Source organism: Hemiscyllium ocellatum, chromosome 46, assembly GCF_020745735.1.
Source record: "Hemiscyllium ocellatum isolate sHemOce1 chromosome 46, sHemOce1.pat.X.cur, whole genome shotgun sequence".
NCBI lineage: Eukaryota > Metazoa > Chordata > Chondrichthyes > Orectolobiformes > Hemiscylliidae > Hemiscyllium > Hemiscyllium ocellatum.
Genome location: NC_083446.1, coordinates 15,938,473 through 15,958,577, shown reverse-complemented (window position 1 = coordinate 15,958,577; position 20,105 = coordinate 15,938,473). Strand labels below are relative to the sequence as shown.

The window sequence follows — 20,105 nt, the reverse complement described above, 5'->3', positions numbered from 1 at the left end:
CGCTGATTCTACATCAACTACCTGACAAAGGGGTAGCACTCAGAAAGCGTGTACTTCCAAATAAACCCGTTGGACTATAACCTGATGTTGTGTGATTTTTAACTTCATTGGAAAGGGCATTGAGTATAAGGATAGGCAAGTTATGCAGCAGCTTTATAGACTTTGGTTAGGCCACCCTTTGAATATTGCATTCACTACCAGAAAGATGTGGCTGCTTTGGAAAGGCTTTACTAGGATATTGCCTGATATGGGGTATTTTAGCTATGAATGAAGGTTGGATGGACTGGGTTTGCTTTCACTTCAACACAGGAGATTGAGGGATGACTTGATAAAAGTTGATAAGATTATGAATGGCATGGATAGACTGGAAAGTATGAGGCTTTTTCCCAGGGTGGAGGGGTCAATTACCAGGGGACAGAGGTTCAAAGTGCAGGAAAAGAGGGGATGTTTAAAAGATATATGCGAGGCAGGTTTTTTCCACACAAAAGGTGGTGAATGCCTGGAATGTGTTGACAGAGGAAGTGGCAGAAGCAGACACAATGGAGGCATTCAAGAAGCACCTGGACGAAAACATGAAAGGAAAGGCAGCAGTGAGATATGGATCCTGTAAGTGCAGACAGTTTCAGTATGGAAGGTTAAATAATGTAGTTGCAAGTTTAGGGGAGGCGGAAGGGCCTGTTCCTCTGTGCATTATTCTTTTACATTGCACGGTGAAAAGCCGATGATATTGAGGAGTTCGGGAACGGGGAGTGTCTTTATTCGATTTTGCTGTGAGATTTGCTTGGATTTGACTATCTGAACACGCTTCCATTGAATGTACTGCAGAAACATTGCGAGAACAATGTCCTCCCAGTCCCGCCTCATTCCTGATGAAGGGCTTTTGCACGAAACGTCGATTTTCCTCCTCCTCGGATGATGCCATACCTGCTGTGCTTTTCCAGCACCACTCTAAACTGCAGTACCCGCTTTCACCTTCCAGTCCAGGACCAAGTTCGGGCTCCAGACCCGCCTCCTCCTTCATTGATTAGTTGTAGGACTAATCCCGCCCCTCACTCTCTCCGATAGGTTAAAGCGCTGGGCCACCCCATAATCGTTGATTGGTTAGAGTGAGTCCCTCGCTCACTCTGAATGGATGACCGGCAGCTCCTATCCCGCCTCTTGATTCCTATTGGCCCTGAGCCGTCAATCAGGCGGTGGAGCATGCGCACACCTGATTGGGCTATCGAACATGTCTGTGCCGGGAGTGACGGTTGGAAGTTTATCACATTCCATGGGTGGTAGGTAAAGGTTAAAGTAGGCAGCTATCGGAGAAATATTCTGGAAAGTATAATTCATAATTGTGGAGTTTAGATCGCAATCCCCAAACCTGGGTGTTCTGGTGCAGCGGAGTCCTCGGGCCTCCTCCTGAAATAGGCCCCGTTTAACGGCAGTTGGTCTTTGTTTTTGTTGGGTGTTTGGGGGGTGTCCGCAAAACGTCGAGATGTGACAGTGAGTGGGCGTGACCATGCGGAGCCCTTCTACCCCCACCACCCCCCAACCATCCTGATCCGAAATCTGCATGTGGGCCTCTGCTGGTTTGTTTGGTTACTTCCGGCTTACTGCAGGAAAAGGCCAATATGAAGGGAAGACGAAGGTGGCTGGGATAAAAAGCAGCAATCCCACAGAATCCAACTCCTGTAACCCCCTGTAAACTTACAGGGCTCTCAGCACATAAAATGTCTGACTGAATTCTTCCTGCACGTGGAGCAGGGAAATTGTCTCACCCTGTTGTGACTGCACCATTGGGTGGTCAGCTCAGGTGGGTAACTGTATCCCTGTCATTGCCCTGATATTTCCACAGGATCTCCATAGTGTAGGGATCTCTGTCTCTGCTGGCTGCATGATCAGAGAACTTCTAATCCAATGGAAAGAACGTCCATATTGTTTCTGTAAACTGAAAATAAGATAGTGAAGAAGGCATTTGGTATGCTTTCCTTTATTGGCCAGAGTATTGAGTAATGGTGTCGGGAGGTCGTATTGTATCTTTACAGGTTGTTGATTAGGCCACTTTTGGAATATTGCATGTAATTCTGATCTCCTTCCTATCGGAAGGATGTTGTGAAATTTGAAATGGTTCAGAAAATATTTACAAGGATGTTGCCAGATTTGGAGGATTTGAGCTATTGGGAGAGGCTGAATAGGCTGGGGCTCTTTTCCCTGGAGTGCTGGAGTCTGAGGAGTGACCTCACAGAGGTTTATAGAATCATGAGGGGTATGGATAGGATAATTAGACTCATCTTTTCCCTGGGGTGAGGGAGGTAGAGGACATAGGTTTAGGGTCAGAGGAGAAAGATATAAAAGGAACCTAAGGGGCAACCCTTTCATGCTGAGGGTTATACATGTATGGAATGAGCTGCCAGAAAAAGTAGTGGAAGCTGGTACAATTGCAGCATTTAAAAGGCATTTGGATGGATGTATGAATAGGAAAGCTTTAGAGAGATGTAGGGGTCTAGACTAGAGTGGTGCTGGAAAAGCACAGCAGGTCAGGGAGTATCCGAGGAGCAGGAAGATCGTTTCAGGCAAAAGCCCTTAATCAGGAATGAAGCAATCAAGTGTGGCAAATGGGACTAGATCAGGTTAGAATATCTGATCAGCATGATAAGTTGAACCGAAGGGTTCGTTTACATTTTATTTCAGTCTACGTTAAAGTACTTTCACTCCCTCTCAGGCTGACTAACTGGTTGCAACTCTTCCTACAGACTACTGGAAGACCTTATGAATTAGGAAGAGGAGTAGGCCTGTTTTACTATTCAGTATGATTGACATTCCTCAAGTCTACTTTCCAGCATTTTTCCTGTAATCTTTGATTCCACTACTGATCAAGAATCTGGCTATCTCAGCTTTAGATATTCACAAGGACTCTGCCCACAGCTCTATGGTAAGGAGCTCCAACTCTCACAATAGAACAGAAAATCCTCATCACAGTTTCAAATTGGTGTCCCTTTATTCACAGACAATGCCTTCTGGTCCTGGATTCTTCCATTAGGGGGAACATCAGTTCAAAATTTATCCTGTCATACAGTCAGAGTCATAGAGATATATATCACGAAAATAAACCCTTCAGTCCAATTCCTCCATTCCAACCGGACGTCCTAACCTAACCTAATCTAGTCCCATTTTGCCTGCATCCTTCTAAACCCTTCCTATTTACATACCCACCCAAATGCCTTTTAAATGTTCTAATTGTACCAGCTTCCACCACTTCCTCTGACAGCTCATTCCATATTTGTACCACAGTCTGCGTGGAAAAAGTTGCTCTTGGTCCCTTTGAAATTTTCCCCTCTCACCCTAAACCCATGTTTTCTAGTTCTGGACTCCCCCATCCCAGGGAAAAGACCTTGTCTATTTATCCTATCCATGCCTCTCATGATTTTACAAGCCTTTGTAAGATCACTCCTCAGCCTCCAACACTCCAGGGAAAACAGCCCCAGCCCCAGCCTCAGTCAATGAAAACAAGCATGCAGGTACAGCAGGCACTGAAGAAAGTTAATGGCATGCTGGCCTTCATAACAAGCGGAATTGAGTATAGGAGCAAAGAGGTCCTTCCCTCCTCGCTCCCCTCCTTGCTCACCACCCTCCCGCTCCTACCCTCCCCGGTCGCCCCCTCCAGTGCCTCCAGTCCTGCTCCACCCCCTCCCGCTAGCCCTTCATAGCTGACCCCCTCCTGCCCCTCCCCTCCTCACATGCCACTCCCTCTTCTCCTCTCATGCCTGCCCTCCCTGCTCGCCCCTCCCGTGCCTGCCCTCCCTGCTCGCCCCCTCCCTGCTCACTTCTTCACCTCATGCTTATCCATGTACAATTATGCCAAAAATATAACCTGAAACAATCCCAGGGTCAACAACAGGCGTTTGGATCAGTAGCAAATTGAGGGCATGTTTGAGGATAATCTGTGGAATGCTTTGCCGCAGAAAGTGTGGAGGTGAAGTCATTTAAGACAGCACTAGGTTTCTGATTAGTAAGGGGATCATACGTTATGGAAAGCAAGTAGGTGAATGGAGTTGAGAAAATGGCTGAGAAATAATCAGCCATTATGAAATGGTAGAGCAGACTTGATGAGCAGGATGTTCTATTTGTGTTCTTGTGTCTTTTGGTCTTATTTGGCCCATCCAGCCTGTTCTACTACTGTATTCTGTAAGATCCCAGCTGATCTGACTCTGACTTCAACCCCACATTCCTTCTTATCCCCTGGAATCCTATCTCCGTTACATTTTTCACCTCAACTGAAACTACTCGTTTCTGAAACACCTTTTGCAGGGATTTATAAGATTTGAAGGCAGCAGGAGTATTTCTTACTTACTTTTGATATGTTTTCAGCTGCAGGCTCCAGCAGGATATTTCGAAACAGTGGAAGTGTTTGCGAGGTGAGTGTTTTTGAGCATTTGTCGACACTGTCAATCTTCCTGTGCCATGGTCTGGTTCCAAAGCTGTGAGGCTGGTGTGACTCTCTTACTATGGATCTCAATCCATGTCCATCTATTGCTTTGTTTGGCCTTTGCTTTCCCTCATCACCTCTCTGCCATTGTCTGACTTCCTGCTTTGCTTCTCATTTATATAAATAGTTTAGATGAAAATATAGAAAGCGTAATTAGTAAGTTTGCAGGTGACAGCAAGATTGATGGTACAGTGGACAGTAAATAAGGTTATCTAAGATTACAAAGAGATTTTATTCAATTGGGTCAATGGGCTGAAGAGTGAAGTTTAACTTGAATAAATGAGAGATATTGCATGTTGATAAAGCAAACAATAGCAAGATTTATACAATTTATAATAGGGCCTTGGGTAGTGTTGTGAAACAGAGAGAATGAGGGGTTCAGGTACATAATCTATTGAAGCTTGCATCACATATAGATTATCCTAAAAATAAATGCTGGAGATCACAGCAGGTCAGACAGCAGCCATGGAGTCACAGCAAGCTTGCTTCGCGATGACTCTTCATGAGAGCTGTCACATACAGATAGGGTGGTTAAGAAGGCAGTTTATATGCTTGCCTTCGTTGCTCAGATCTTTGAGTAAAGGATGTTGAGATTGTACAGGACGTTCTTCTGTAGTACTGTCTCCAGTGCTGGTCTCGCTACTTTAACAAAGATATAATTAAGCTGGAGAGGGTTCAGAAGAGATTTACCAGGGTGTTGCCAAGAATGAAGCATTTGAATCATAAGGAGAGAACCTTTTTCTCAACCAGGTTGAGAGGTGATCTTACAGAGATTTATAAAGGTGTACAATAAGGTGAATGGCACGTATCTTTTCCCTCGGGTGGGGGATTACAAGAAAATGGAGCACATCTTTAAGGTGAGAGGAGAAAGATTTTAAAAAGATACAGGGACAATTTTTTTTTCAGTCAAGAGTGATTTGTCTGTGATATGAACCTCCAGAGGAAGTGCCGGAGGCGGGTACAGTTCCAACGTTTAAAAGGCATTTAGAGGAGTACATACATAAGAAATGCCTGGAAGGATATGAGCCAAGGCAGGTGGGACTCGCTTAATTTGGGATTATGGTCAGCATGGACTGATTGGCCCGAAGGATCTGTTTCTGTGCAGTTTGCATCTTTGACTATGCTTCTAATAATAGGTTTATTTGAACTTTGTGAGGTATTTTGTTGTTACTTTTGCCAGTTGTGTCCAAATGAAGTTTGTATTTCTCTTGATCTCTGATAATATGCTGCTGATTTTCCTAATGTTCAGAAATTGTTTGACCTACACTAGAGATTATTTCTGCTTCTGAGCTAATATTGACCACCCAAAGCTTCTTTAAAACACTAATTACAGGCCAAACTAAATCAGTGCCATGATCCTCCTTCACAATTGTTCATTACCTGACTTTAAGAATAACTGATCTTGGACACCAAGTTTAAAACTTAAACAAGAAGTATCAATAACTTGAGCAAAACAAAGATAACCAGTCAGGTAATCTAATTAATATGTATGATTCTTTGAGCATAACCTCCATTCCCACCAATAGACAGACACAGAAAAGGGATAAATTGAACAGAAAATAAAGTAAATATAAGTTATCAATTCAATTAAACAGTTCCAAACAATAGATGCCAAGCCTTTGTGCAATCCTTGGATAATACGTTGTTCAGAAGCACGTAAAACATTTTATTTAATTTCAGAGTCAGCAGTGAATGCTAACAGTTTCAGCAAACTTCCATAAATATGGCACGGTGGCTCAGTGGTTAGCACAGCACCAGGGACCAGGTTCAATTCTACCCTGGGGTGACTGACTGCGTGGGGTTTGCACATTCTCACCGGGTCAGTGTGTGTTTCTGCCAGGTGTTCCGGTTTCCTCCCACAATCCAAAGATATGCAGGCTAGGTGCATTGGCCTTGCTAAATTGCCCATAGTGTTCAGGAATATGTACATTGGATGCATTAGCCATGGAAAATGCAGGTCTACAGGATTAGGGGATGGGGATAGCTGGGTGAGATCCTCTTCAGAGGGTCAGTGTGGACTTGTTGGGCTGAATGGTCTGTTCCCACACTGTAGGGATTCTATAATTTTTTTAATTTCCTATATATTACGTTTCTTTTCTCAGGATATTCAACAATATAATAACTACATATTATGTGATAAAGACAGCAAAACAGCAGTCATCAGAAATAGTAAGTTGAAGGGACAATCTAGCTGGAATATGACAGGAAGAAAGGAATGCCTGTTGGATTAAATTGCACTCATTTCAATGCAAAAGGGCTGCCAAGTAAGGCCAATGAACTCAGGGTGTGGATGGGTACGTGGAACTGGGATATTTTATCCATTTACAGAAACATGGCTAAGGAAGGGACAGGACTGGCAGCTTAATGTGCCAGGGTACAGTGCTTTAGGCGGGACAGCAGTGGTGGAAGGAGGGGAGGGGGAGTTGCACTTTTTATAAAGGTGAGTATCACAGCAGTAATCAGAGATGGGGTTGATTGGTGCGGGTATCACAGAGATGTTCCCTGAAGCACTCTGCGAGAAGACGTCCAGTCTCCCCAATATAAAGGACACCGCAACTTCCACATTTGTGGAAGTGCAGGTGAAACTTTGGATGTGAATAGCTCCTTTGGGGCCTTGGATGGAGGTGAGGGGAGGTGTGGGCGCAGGTTTTGCAATTCCTGCGGTGGCAGGGGAAGGTGCCAGGAGGGGAGGGTGGGTTGTTGGGGGGCGTGGACCTGACCAGGTAGTCACAGAGGGTAGCAGTGGGAGTCTGTGGGTTTGCAAAAAATGTCACTGTTGAGTCAGTCGTTGTTGGTGGAGATGGAAAGGTTTAGGAGGGAGAGGGAGGTGTCAGAGATGGTCCATGTGAATTTAAGGTCGGGATGAAATGTGTTGGTGAAATTGATGAACTGCTCAACCTCCTCGTGGGAGCACCAGGTGGCGCCCATGTAGTCATCAGTGTAGCAGAGGAAAAGGTGTGATGTGGTGCAGGTGTAACAACAGAAGATGGACTGATCTACGTAGCCGACAAAGAGACAGGCATAGCTAAGGCCCATGCGGGTCCTCATGGAGGAAATGGGAGGATTCAAAACAGAAATTATTGAGGGTGTGGACCATTTCAGCCAAACAAATGAGAATGTCAGTGGAAAGGTACTGGTGGCAGAGGAAGAAACGGAGGGCTTGGAGGCCCTGGTCATGGCAGATGGAGGTACAGAGGGATTGGATGTCCATGGTGAAGATGAGGAGTTGGGGGTGGGGAAACAAAAGTCTTGGAGGAGATGGAGGGCGTGTGTGGTGTCCCAAATGTATGTGGGGGAATTCCTGGACTCGGGGGTGGGGGGGGGGGATAGGACAGTATCGAGGGAGGTGGAGATGAGTTCGTTGGTGCAAGAGCTGGTTGAGACAATAGGTCGGCCAGTGTAGTTAGGCTTGTGGATCTTGGAAAGGAGATAGAATCGGGCAGTGCGGGGTTCCGCCCTGGGCGGTGATTTCTTGGAGACAGTCCATATCACAGTAGAGGAGGTGTTGATGTTTTAGAATGTATGAAGGTAGATAAATCTCCTGGTCTTGACCAGGCATATCCAAGAACTCTGTAAAAAGCTAGTGAAGAAATTGCAGAGGCCCTAGTTGTTATTTTTGCATTATTTTTCGCCATTGGTGAGGTCCCAGAAGACTGGAGCGCAGTGAATGTTGTGCCCTTATTCAAGGAAGGCTGCAAAGAAAAACCCAGGAAATATCGACCCGTAAGCCAAACATCTGTGAGAGGTAAGTTACTTGAGAAAATTCTGAGGGATAAGATATAAATATATTTGGAAAGACAGGGTTTGATTAGGAGTAGTCAGCATTGCTTTGTGCATGGGATGTCATGCCTATCAAATTTGTTAGAGTTCTTTGAAGTGACCAGGAAGGTTGACGAGGGTAGGGTGATGGCTGTAGTCTGTATGGATTTCAGGAAGGTCTTTGATAAGGCTGCCCTGAAAGGTTAAACCGCATGGAATCCAGGGAGAGCTGGCAAATTGGATACACAATTGGCTTGATGGTAGGAAGCAGAGGGTAACAGTGGAAGGATTCTTGTCAGACTGGAGACCTGTGACTAGTGGAGTGCCTTAGGGGTTGGTGCTGGGCCAGGTTCTGTTCTGGGACACAAAACACTTCCAAGACACCCGCACTAGACAATGCCAGCGCCCTGTGGCCAAACACTTTAACTCCCTTTCCCACTCCGCCAAGGACATGCAAGTGCTGGTCCGCCTCCGCCACCAAACACTCGTCACCCAACACCTGGAGGCGTCATCTTCCGCCTTGGGACCCGATTTCACCAGTTTCCTCATTCCACCCCCCCCCACTTTATGCCAGATCCAACCTTCCAACTCGGCACCACCCTCTGAACTCTCCTACCTATCCACTCCATCTGAGGCAGTTTGGGCTGAGGTTAGAAATAGGAAAGGTGAGGTCACCCTGTTAGGAGTTTTCAAAGGTCTCCTAACAGCCCTAGAGACGGAGAAGAGTGAAAGTAATGGGGTGGTTGTTATGGGGGACTTTAACTTTCCAGATATTGACTGGGAAAGCTATAGCTTGAGTACGTTAGATGGGTTGGCGTTTGTCCAATGTGTGCAGGAGGGTTTCCTGACTCAATATGTAGACAGGCCAACAAGAGGTGAGGCCATACTCGATTTGGTTCTGGGTAACGAACCAGGCCAGGTGTTAGAATTGAAGGTAGGTGAGCACTTTGGGGACGGTGACCACAATTCGGTGACTTTTAATCTAGTGATGGAGAGGGATAAGTGTGCACTGCAGGGCATGAGTTATAGCTGGGGGCAGGGCAATTATGATGCGGTGAGGCATGACTTAGGATGCATGGTTTGGAAAAGTAGGCTTCAAGGGAAGGGCACAATCGATATGTGGAGCTTGTTCAAGGAGCAGCTATTGAGTGTCCTTGATAAATATGTACCTGTCAGGCAGAGAGGAAAGAGTAGTGTGAGGGAGCCGTGGTTTAATAAGGAATTGGAATCCCTTGTTAAAGGGAAGAAGGTAGCCTATGTAAAGATGAGGCGTGAAGGTTCAATTGGGGCGATTGAGAGTTATAAGGTAGCCAGGAAGGATCTAAAGATAGAGCTAAGAGCGGCTAGAGGGGACATGAAAAGTCCTTGGTTGGTCGGATTAGGGAAAACCCAAAGACTTTCTATAGGTATGTCAGGAATAAAAGAATGACTAGGGTAGGAATAGGTCCAGTCAAGGATAGTAGTGGGAAGTTGTGCGTGGAGTCTGAAGAGATTGGAGAGACACTGAATGAATACTTTTTGTCAGTATTCGCTCAGGAATAGGACATTGTTGTGAATATTGAGTCACAATTAGTTAGAATGGATGATTTTGAGGTATGTAGGGAAGAGATGTTGGAAATCCTGGAAAGGGTGAAAATAGATAAATCCCCTGGGCCTGAGGGCATTTATCCTAGGATTCTCTGGGAAGCAAGAGAGGATATTGCAGAGCCATTGGCCTTGATTTTTATGTCCTTGTTGTCTACAGGAATAGTACCAGAAGACTGGAGGATAGCTAATGTTGTTGCCTTGTTCAAGAAGGGGAGTAGGGATAACCCTAGTAACTATAGGCCAGTGAGTCTCACTTCTGTTGTGGGCGAAGTCTTAGAGAGAATTGTCAGGGATAGGATTTATGAACATCTGGATAGGAATAATGTGATCAAGGATAGTCAGCATGGTTTTGTGAAGGGCAGGTCATGCCCCACAAACCTTATTGAATTCTTTGAGAAGGTGACTAAAGAGGTGGACGAGGGTAAAGCAGTAGATGTGGTGTGTATGAGTTTTAGTAAGGCATTTGATAAGGTTCCCCATGGTAGGCTACTGCAAAAAATACGGAGGTATGGCATTGTGGGTGCGTTGGAGGTTTGGATTAGGAATTGGCTGGCTGGAAGAAGACAGAAGGTAGTAGTTGATGGTAAAGGTTCATATTGGAGTGCAGTTACTAACGGTGTTCCGCAAGGATCTGTTTTGGGACCATTGCTGTTTGTCATTTTTATAAATGACCTGGAGGAGGGGCTAGAAGGTTGGGTGAGCAAGTTTGCAGATGATACGAAAGTCATTGGAGTTGTTGACAGTGAGGAAGGATGTGGCAGGGGTACTGGGCTAATGGTCGGATACTTGGTAGTGTGGATGAGCAGAGGGATCTTGGTGTCCATGTACACAGATCTCTGAAAGTTGCCACCCAGGTAAATAGTGCTGTGAAGAAGGCATATGGCGTACTGACTTTTATTGGTAGAGAAATTGAGTTCCGGAGTCCTGAGGTCATGTTGCAGTTGCATAAGACTCTGGTGCGGCCGCATCTGGAGTATTGTGTGCAGTTTTGGTCGCCATACTATAGGAAGGATGTGGAGGCACTGGAACGGGAGGAGGTTTACCAGGATGTTGCCTGGTATGGTAGGAAGATCGTATGAGGAAAGGCTGAAGCACTTGGGGCTGTTTTCATTGGAGAAAAGAAGGTTTAGGGGTGACTTGATAGAGGTGTACAAGATGATTAGGGGTTTAGATAATGAGAACCTTTTTCCACGTATGGAGTCAGCTATTACGAGGGGGCATAGCTTTAAATTAAGGGGAGGTAGGTCTAGGACAGATGTTAGGGGTAGATTCTTTACTCAGCGAGTCGTGAGTTCATGGAATGCCCTGCCAGTAGCAGTGGTGGACTCTCCCTCTTTATGGGCATTTAGACGGGCATTGGATAGGCATATGGAGGATAGTGGGCTAGTGTAGGTTAGGTGGGCTTGGGTCGGCGCAATATCGAGGGCCAAAGGGCCTGTACTTTGCTGTATTTTTCTATGTTTCCATCCTCCTCCTCCAAACTAACACTATCATTTCCCTCCCCGTTGACGTATCACATTCCCAGCTACCTTGCCCCTAGCCTCAGCCCGTCCATTCCCCTCATTCCTGATGAAAAGCATCGACTCTCCTGCTCCTTGGATACTGGCTGTGCTTTTCCAGCGTCACACTCTTTTACTCTAATCTCCTGTATCTGCGGACTTCACTTTCTCCTATCAACTTGGGTGGCAACTTTGAGGGATCTATGTACGTGGACCCCAAGATCCAACTCTTCGTCTGCACTGCCAAGAATCTTGTCTTTAACCCTGTATTCAACATTCAAATTCGACCTTCCAAAAATAATCGCTTCACATTTATTCAGATTGAACTCGCATCTGCCACTTCTCAGCCCAGCGCCACATCCTGTTAATGTCATGTTGTAGGCTGCAACAGCCCTCGACACTCGACAACACCACCGACCTTTGTGTCATCGGCAAACTTACTAACCCACCCTTCCACTTTATTCAAATTATTTATAAAAACTACAAAAAGCAGATCCCTGCAGGACACCACTAGTCACCGACCTCCAGGCAGAATACTTCCCATCCATTACCACTGGCCATCTTTTTTCGGCCAGCCAATTCTGTATCCAGACAGCCAAATTTCCCTGTATTCCATACATTCTAACATTCTGAATGAGCCTACCATGGAGAACCTGAGGGAGGCACGGTGGCTCAGTGGTTAGCATTGCTGTCTCACAGCGCCAGGGTCCCAGGTTTGATTCCAGCCTGGGGCGACCGGCTGTGTGGAGTTACATTCTCCTATGTCTGTGTGGGTTTGCTCCGAGTTCTCCGGTTTCCTCCCACTGTCCAAAGATGTGTAGGTCAGGTGAATTGCCATGTTAAATTGCCCATAGTGTTAGGTGCATTAGTCAGAAGGAAATGGGTCTGGATGGGTTACTCTTCAGAGTGTCGGTGTGGACTGGTTGGGCCGAAGGGCCTGTTTCCACACTGTAGGGAACTTAATCTAAAAAAAAGTCTTACTGAAATCCATATACACCACATCCACTCCTCAACCTTCATCAACTTGTGTCATCATATCCTTAAACAACTCAATAAGGCTGGTGAGGTATGATCTGCCCCTATCAAAGCCATGCTGATTATCTTTAATCAAACAACTTATGTTTTTCCAAATAGCCTAAATACTATCTCTCAGAATCCTTTCCAGGACCTTGCTTATCACAGACGTAAGACTGACTGACTGGTCTGTAACTCCCAGGGATTTCCCTATTCCCATCGTTGAACAGAGGAATAACATTTGCCTCCCTCCAATCAGCCAGTACTACTCCCGTGAAGAGTGAGGATGCAAAGATCATCACCAGAGGCGCAGCAATCTCATTCCTTGCTTCCCATAGTAACCTTGGATATATCTGGTCCAGCCCTGAGGACTTATCTATCTTGATGCTTCACAAAATTTCCAGCTCATCCACTTCCTTAGCACCAACCTGTTCAAGCCTATTAACCTGGTCCATGGTGTTCTCATTATGAACAAGGTCTCTTTCTGTTGTAAATACCGAAGCAAAAAACTCATTTACAGCCTCTACCCCTTCAGACTCCAGGCACAAGTTCCTGCCATTATCCCTGATCGGCCCTACCCTCTCTCTGATCATTCACTTATTCCTCACATATGTGTAGAACACCTTTAGGTTTTCCCTAATCTTTTCCACCAAGGCTTTTTCATGCCCCATCCTATCTCCTCTCAGTCTATTTTTGAGTTCATTCCTAGCTACCCTGTAATCCTCTAAAGCCATGCCAGATCATTGCTTCCTCAACCTTAAGTAAGCTTCCTTCTTCCTTTTGACAAAAAGCTCCTCTACTCTTGTCATCCAAGGCTCCTTCACCTTGCCTTCCTTGCCTGTCACAGTGGGACAAAGTTATCCAATGCTTGCAACAAGTGCTCCTTAAACAGCCTCCATATTTCTGTTGTGCATTTCCAGTAGAACAATTGTTCCCAATTTATATTCCACAGCTCCTGTCTAATAGCAATATAATTTCCCCTACCCCAATTAAATACCTCCCCACACTGTCTGTTCCTATCCTTCTGCATGGGCTCTGGTAAAGGTGAGGCCGTTGTGGTCACTGTCACTGAAATGCTCTCCCACCGAGCGATCTGACACCTGGCTTGGCTCGTTGCCTCGCACCAAATCCAATACGGACACCCCCCTAATCGGCCTACCTACATATTGAGGAGGCAGTGAGGTCTGCAGATGCTGGAGATCATAGTTGAGAGTGTGTTGCTGGAAAAGCACAGCAGGTCAGGCAGCATCCAAGGATATTCCTGCTCCTTGGATGCAGCTTGACCTGCTGTGCTTTTCCAGCAACACATTATCTACATGTTGAGTTAGGAATCCTGCCTGTACACACCTAACAATAACAGCTCCATCCAGACCATCTGCTCTAAGGAGATTCCAATCAATGTTGGGGAAGTTGAAGTCACCAAAGCAACAACACTGTTACATCTGCACCTTTCCAAGATCTGCTGTCCAATCTGTTTTTCCATCGTTCTGCTGCTATTGGGGGAGTCTATAGAAAACACCCAATAAAGTGACTGCTCCTTCCCTGTTTTTGACTTTCACCCATACTGACTCAGTGGACAAACCCTCCTCAACAACTTCCTTTTCTGCAGCTATGATGCACTCTCTAATTAACAATGCTATTCCCCCTCCTCTTTTACCCTCCTTCCTATTCTTTTTAAAAGGTTGTAACCCTGGAACATCCAGCAACCATTCCTGCCCCGATGAAATCCATATCTCCATTATGGCCACAACATCATAGTTCCAAATACTGATCCATTCGTCACTCTTATTCCTGACACACCTTGACACTTTAACCCTTTGCCCTATCAACTGTGTATCCTTCCCAACAAACTCCCTGCATTCTTTTTCTGCCCGTTCAACAACTCCCCTCTTGTCTGATATAGTAGCTCTGATTCCTATGCCCCTAGGTTAAAAATAAGGACTGCAGATGCTGGAAATCAGATTCTAGATGAGAGTGGTCCTGGAAAAGCACAGCAGTTCAGGCAGCATCCAAGAAGCAGGAAAATCGACATTTCGGGCAAAAGCCCTTCATCAGGAATAGAGGCTATGCCTGATTCCTGTGCCCCTGCCAGTCTAGTTTAAACCCTTCCAAAGTGCTCTAGCAAATCTCCCACCCATGACATTGATGCCCCTCCAGTGTAAGTGCAACTCATCTTTCATGTATGGGTCCCACCTATGTATCTGATCTACTTATCTGAAGCCCTCTCCTCTGCACCAGCCCTGTAGCCATGTGTTTAGCTGCATTGGCTCCTTATTTCTCGCCTCAATAGCATGTGGCACCAGTAGTAATCCTGAGATTACTATTCTGCTCGTCCTGATTTTTGGCTTCGAACCTAACTCTCTGAAATCGCTTTTTAGATGCTCATCCCTTGTCCTGGCTATGTCATTGGTGCCAATGTGCACCACGACTTCTGGGTACTCAGCCTCCCCCTTCAGGATCTTGTAGACTCAATCAGAGATCCCAGACCCTGGCACCTGGGAGGCAGCATACCTTCCAGAGGTCCAGTTTGCCACCATACAACCTTCTGTCCATTCCTCTACTATTCAGTCTCCTATCACTAACGCTTTTCTATTCTCTCCTCTTCCATTCTGAGCCAGAGAGCCAGGCTCAGTGCCAGCGACTTGGCCACTATAGCTTTCCCCGGTAGGTTGTTCCCCTCACAACAGTACCCAAAATGATGTATTTATTATTGAGGGGAACGAGCACAGGGATCCCTGCACTCTGTCTGTCTGTTTCCTTTCTGTCCCCTGATTGTAAGCCATCTGCTTTTTTCCAATACCAGCAGTGAGACTACCTCCCTGTAACTCCTCTCGATTACCCCCTCCACCTCCTAAATGATTCGAAGTTCATCCAGCTCTAGTTAATCTATAAAATAAAAAGTTGTGGTCTTAACACTGGACTTTGTGGAACACCACTTATCAATGGCTGCCATCGTGAGAAGGACCCTCAATTCCCACTTTCTGCAAGACAGCCAAGCTTCTATCCATGCTAACACCTTGCCTCTGACACCATGGGCCCTTAACTTACTCCGAAGTCTCCTGTGCAGTACCTTGTCAAAGGCCTTCTTGAAGTCTAGGTAGATAAAGAAAGAACAAAGAAACTTTACAGCCCAGGAACTAGCCCTTCAGCCCTCCAAGCCTGAGCCAATCCAAATGTACTATCTAAACCTGTCGGTCAATTCCTAAGCATCTGTATCCCTCTACTCCCCACCTACTCATGCATTTATCCAGACGCACCTTAAATACATCTGCCATGCCTGCCTCAACCACCTCTGCTGGCAACGCGTTCCAAATGCCCACCACCCTCTGTGTGAAGTACTTGCCGCATGTATCCCCCTTAAACTTTCCACCTCTCACCTTGAAAGCGTGACCTCTCGTTACTGAATCCTTCACCTGGGAAAAAACTTGTCTATATCCACCCTGTCTATACCCTTCATGATTTTTAAAACCTCAATCAGGTCCCCCCTCAATCTCCTTTTCTCTAATGAAAATAACCTAGCCTACTCAACCTTTCTTCATAGCTAGCACCTTCCATACCAGGCAACATCCTCGTAAACCTTCGCTGCACCCTCTCCAAAGTGACCACATCCTTTTAGTAATGCGGTGACCAGAACTGTACACAATATTCTAAATGTTTCCGAACCAATGTCTTGTACAATGTTAACATGACTTGCCAACTCTTATACTCAATACCCTGTCCAATGAAGGCAAGTATACTATATGCCTTCTTGACCACTTTATCCACCTGTGCAGCAACCTTCAGGGTACAATGGACCTGCTCTCCCAGATCTCCCTGCCCATCAACATTTCCCAAGGCTCTTCCGTTCATTGTATAATTTGCTCTGGAATTAGTCTTGCCAAAATGCATCACCTCACATTTGTCTGGATTGAAATCCATCTGCCACTTTTCTGCCCAACTCTCCAGTCTATCTAAATCCTCCTGTATTCTCTGAGTGCCTAATGCTTTCTGCTACTCCACCAATCTTCGTGTCATCTGCAAACTTGCTGATCATCCCAACAGTGGCCTCTTCCAGATCATTTATATATATTACAAACAACAGTGGCCCCAACACTGACTCCTGTGGAACACCACTGGTCACCTTTCTCCATTTCGAGAAACTCCCTTCAACTGCTACTCTTTGTCTCCTGTTGCTCAACCAGTTCTTTATCCACCTAGCTAGAACACCCTGCACACCATGTGACTTCATTTTCTCCATTAGTCTACAAATGGGAACCTTATCAAACCCCTCACTAAAGTCCATGCATATGACAAGAACCGCCCTTCCTTCACCTATCAACTTGGTCACTTCTTCAAAAAACTCTATTAAGTTGGTAAAGCACAATCTCCCCCACACAAAACCATGTTGCCTATAACTGATAAGCCCATTCTTTTCTAAGTATAAATAGATCCTATTCCTCAGTAACTTCTCCAGCAACTTTCCCACCACTGACGTCAGGCTCACTGGTTTGTAGTCACTCAGAATATCCCTACTAGCCTTCTTGTACAGGGGACATGATGAGCAACCCTCCAGTCCTCTGGCACCTCACCTGTATTTAAGGATGCCACAAAAATATCTGTCAGGGCCCCAGCTATTTCCTCTTTCGCCTCCCTCAGCAACCTGGGATAGATCCCATCTTGTCCTGGGGATTTGTCCACCTTAATAACCTCTAGCCTACCCAACACATCTTCCCTACTTATGTCAACATGATCCAAACTAATCAAACTTCTATCTCCAATCTCAACTCCTCTGTTGCAAAGTAATCATTCAGAATCTCATCCATTCTCTCAGGTTTGACACACAGCCTTCCTTCATTATCTTTTAGTGGACCAATCCTTTCTCTAGTTACCCGCTTGCTTCTTATATAAGAATAAAGTGCTTTGGGATTCTCCTTGATTCTGCTTGCTAAAGCTATTTCATGACCCCTTTTAGCCTGCTTGATTCCTCGTTTAAGACTTGTCCTACTCTTCTGATGTTCTTCCAGGGCCCGTTCTGTCCTTAGCTGCCTCGACCTTATGTATGCTTCCCTTTTCCTCTTGGCTAGTCGTACAATTTCTCCTGTCATCCACTGTTCATGAATCTTGCCCTTCCTATCCTTTGCCTTCAACGGGATATGCCTATCCTGCACTATCTTTAACCTATCTTTGAAAGCCTCCCATATCTCTTTAAATAGCTGGGTCCAATCCACATTTCCGAGCTCCTGCCTAATTTTGATATAATTGGCCAGCTTAGTAATCTTCCCTTAGGACCACTCTCTTCTTTATCTACGAGTATTCTAAAACTTGCAGAATTGTGGTCACTGTTCCCAAAGACATCTCCCACCGCAACTTCTACCACCTGTACTGGCTCGTGCCCAGTACCAGGTCCGATATGGCCCCTTCCCTTGTCGGACTATTGACATATTGCTCTTGAAAACTCCCCTGGCCGCTTCTTACAAATTCTACCCCATCCAGACTTCTGGCGTTAAGTGTATCCCAGTCAATGTTGGGAAAATTAAAATCTCCCATCTCCACTACCCTATTGCCTCTTCATCTTTCCATCATCTGTTTACCTATTCTTCAACCTCACGCTGACTGTTGGGAGACCTGTAAAACAGCCCCAACAGTGTGACTGCACCCTTCTTACTTCTCAGCTCCACCCATAATGACTCGCTATCCAAGACCTCCATAGTGTGCTCCTTTAGCACAGGCGTGATATCGTCCTTGACCAGCAATTCATTGGCTGTCCTTGGTCTAACCTGCTTGTTACATCCTCAAAGAATTCTAGCAGATTTGTCAGCAATGGCCTCCCCTTGATGAAACCATGTTGACTTTGCCCTATATTATCATGCACTTCTAAGTATTCAGAAATCTCAACCTTTCCAATGGATCCCAGGACCTTACCCATGACTGAGGTTAAGCTAATCAGTCTGTAACATACTGTCTTTTGCCTTACTCCCTTTTTAAACAAAGGTGTCACGTTAGTGATTTTTTTAGTTCTCTGAGACCCTCCCTGATTCTAGCAATTCCTGGAAGTTCACACTAATACTGCCATTCTCTTTAGCAATCTCCCTTAGAACTCTGAGATGTTGTCCATCTGTTCCAGGTGATTTATCCACCTTCAGGCCATTCAGTTTTTCTAGCAGTTTCTCCTTGGTGATAGCCACCACATTCAGCTCTGCCTCCTCACTCTCTTTAATTTTTGAGATATTACTCATGTCTTCCACCATGAAGGCTGATGTGAAGTAATTATTCAGTTCTTCAGCCATTTCCTTGTTTCCCACTACTCAATCTTCAGCGTAATCTTCCAGTTTCCAATGTCCACCTTTGTCTTTCTTTTGCCCTTTATATATCTAAAGAAATTCTTACAGCGTTCCTTGATATTACTGGCTAGCTTACCCTCATATTTAATCTTTTACCCCTTATTTCTCTCTTTGTTGTTCTCTGTTGGTGTTTGTGTAAGTTTCCCAATCCTCTGGTTTCCAACTGCCTTTCGCCATATTATATGCTTTCTCTTTTGTTATTATGTTAACCCAGACTTCCCTCATCAACCATGGTCACCTCATCCTCCCTGTATCATGCCTCTTTTTCCTCAGAATGAATCTCTGCTGTGTCTCCTGAATTACTCCTAGAAACTCCTGCCATTGCTATCTTTCCTGTTAGGCTACTCTCCCAGTCGATTCTACCCAGCTCCTCCCTCATGCCTCTGTAGTTGCCTTTATTCAGCTTCAATACCAATACCTCTGATTCTACCTTATCCCCCTCAATTTGTAGATGTGGGCCAAGTGCTGGGAAATGGGGATGGGGTGGATGGACATTTTAGCTGACATGGACTAGTTTGAGCCAAAGGGCCTGTCTCCATGTTGTAGGACTCTATGACTTTATGACTTTAAGCTTCTGAAATCGCTCTTTGACCTTCTCGAACTGCTACAGTCCGTGTGGTGAAACTGTTCCCAGATTGCTGTTTGAAGAGGAGTTACAGAATTTTCATCCATTGATGACAAGGTAGTGCTGAGATCTGTCTCAGTTATGATCATTTTGTTTTTATATCCCACCCTCAACAGAATAGAAATGTGGAAAGTAGGAACAGGAGCAGGCCATTTCGCACTTTGAGCGTATTCTGCTATTCATTATGATCATGACTGGTCATTCTACTCAGTACCCTGTTCCCACTGTCACCCCATACCCTTTGATTCTTTTAGCCTTAAGAACTGTATGTCATTCTTGGAAACATTCAGTGTTTTAGCCTTAACTGCTTTTTCTAATGCAAAATTTCACAGGCTGAGTGCTCTGGGGAAAGAAATTTTCTTCTTCTCAGTCCTAAAAACCTACCACATATCTTTAGATTGAGTGTCCCTGATTCTGGACTCCCTGCTCATTCAGAACATCCTTCCTCCATATGTCCTGTTAGTCCTGTCAGAATTTTATCGGTTTCTATAAGATCCTTCCTCACTCTTCTAAATTCCAGTGAGTTGAGTCTTAACCAATTCAGTCTGTCTTCATACAAAGGACCTGCTGTTCCAGTCATCAGCCTGGTAAACCTTTGTTATACTCCCTCGATAGCCACAACATTGTTCCTCAGTAGGGTTTCCAAAACTGCGTTCAACACTCCAGGTGCAGTCTCATCAAATCCCTGTACAATTTCCGCAAGACATCATGCTCCTGTACTCAAATCCTCTCACTATAAAGGCCAATATACCATTTACCCCCTTCACCACCTGCTGCACCTGCATGCCTATTTTCAGTGACTTGTGTGCAAGGACAGCAGATCATTTCAC

The 20,105-nt window shown here is 45.3% G+C and overlaps 1 protein-coding gene across 6 annotated transcripts in view; it reads left to right on the top strand.

The window, feature by feature from the left end:
• Positions 1-1,199: 1,199 nt before the first annotated feature.
• Positions 1,200-20,105, top strand: part of LOC132836331 (zinc finger protein 239-like) — a 38,224-nt gene continuing 19,318 nt past the window's right edge. For 2 of the 6 annotated variants that reach the window (XM_060855770.1, XM_060855771.1), the window contains exons 1-3: positions 1,200-1,277; positions 4,354-4,400; positions 8,114-8,216. The gene's annotated coding sequence lies outside the window, so the exon portion shown is untranslated. Of the gene's footprint in view, positions 1,282-4,353; positions 4,401-8,113; positions 8,217-20,105 lie in introns of all 6 variants that reach the window. The other 4 variants (XM_060855772.1, XM_060855774.1, XM_060855773.1 and 1 more) reach the window with 3 other exon arrangements.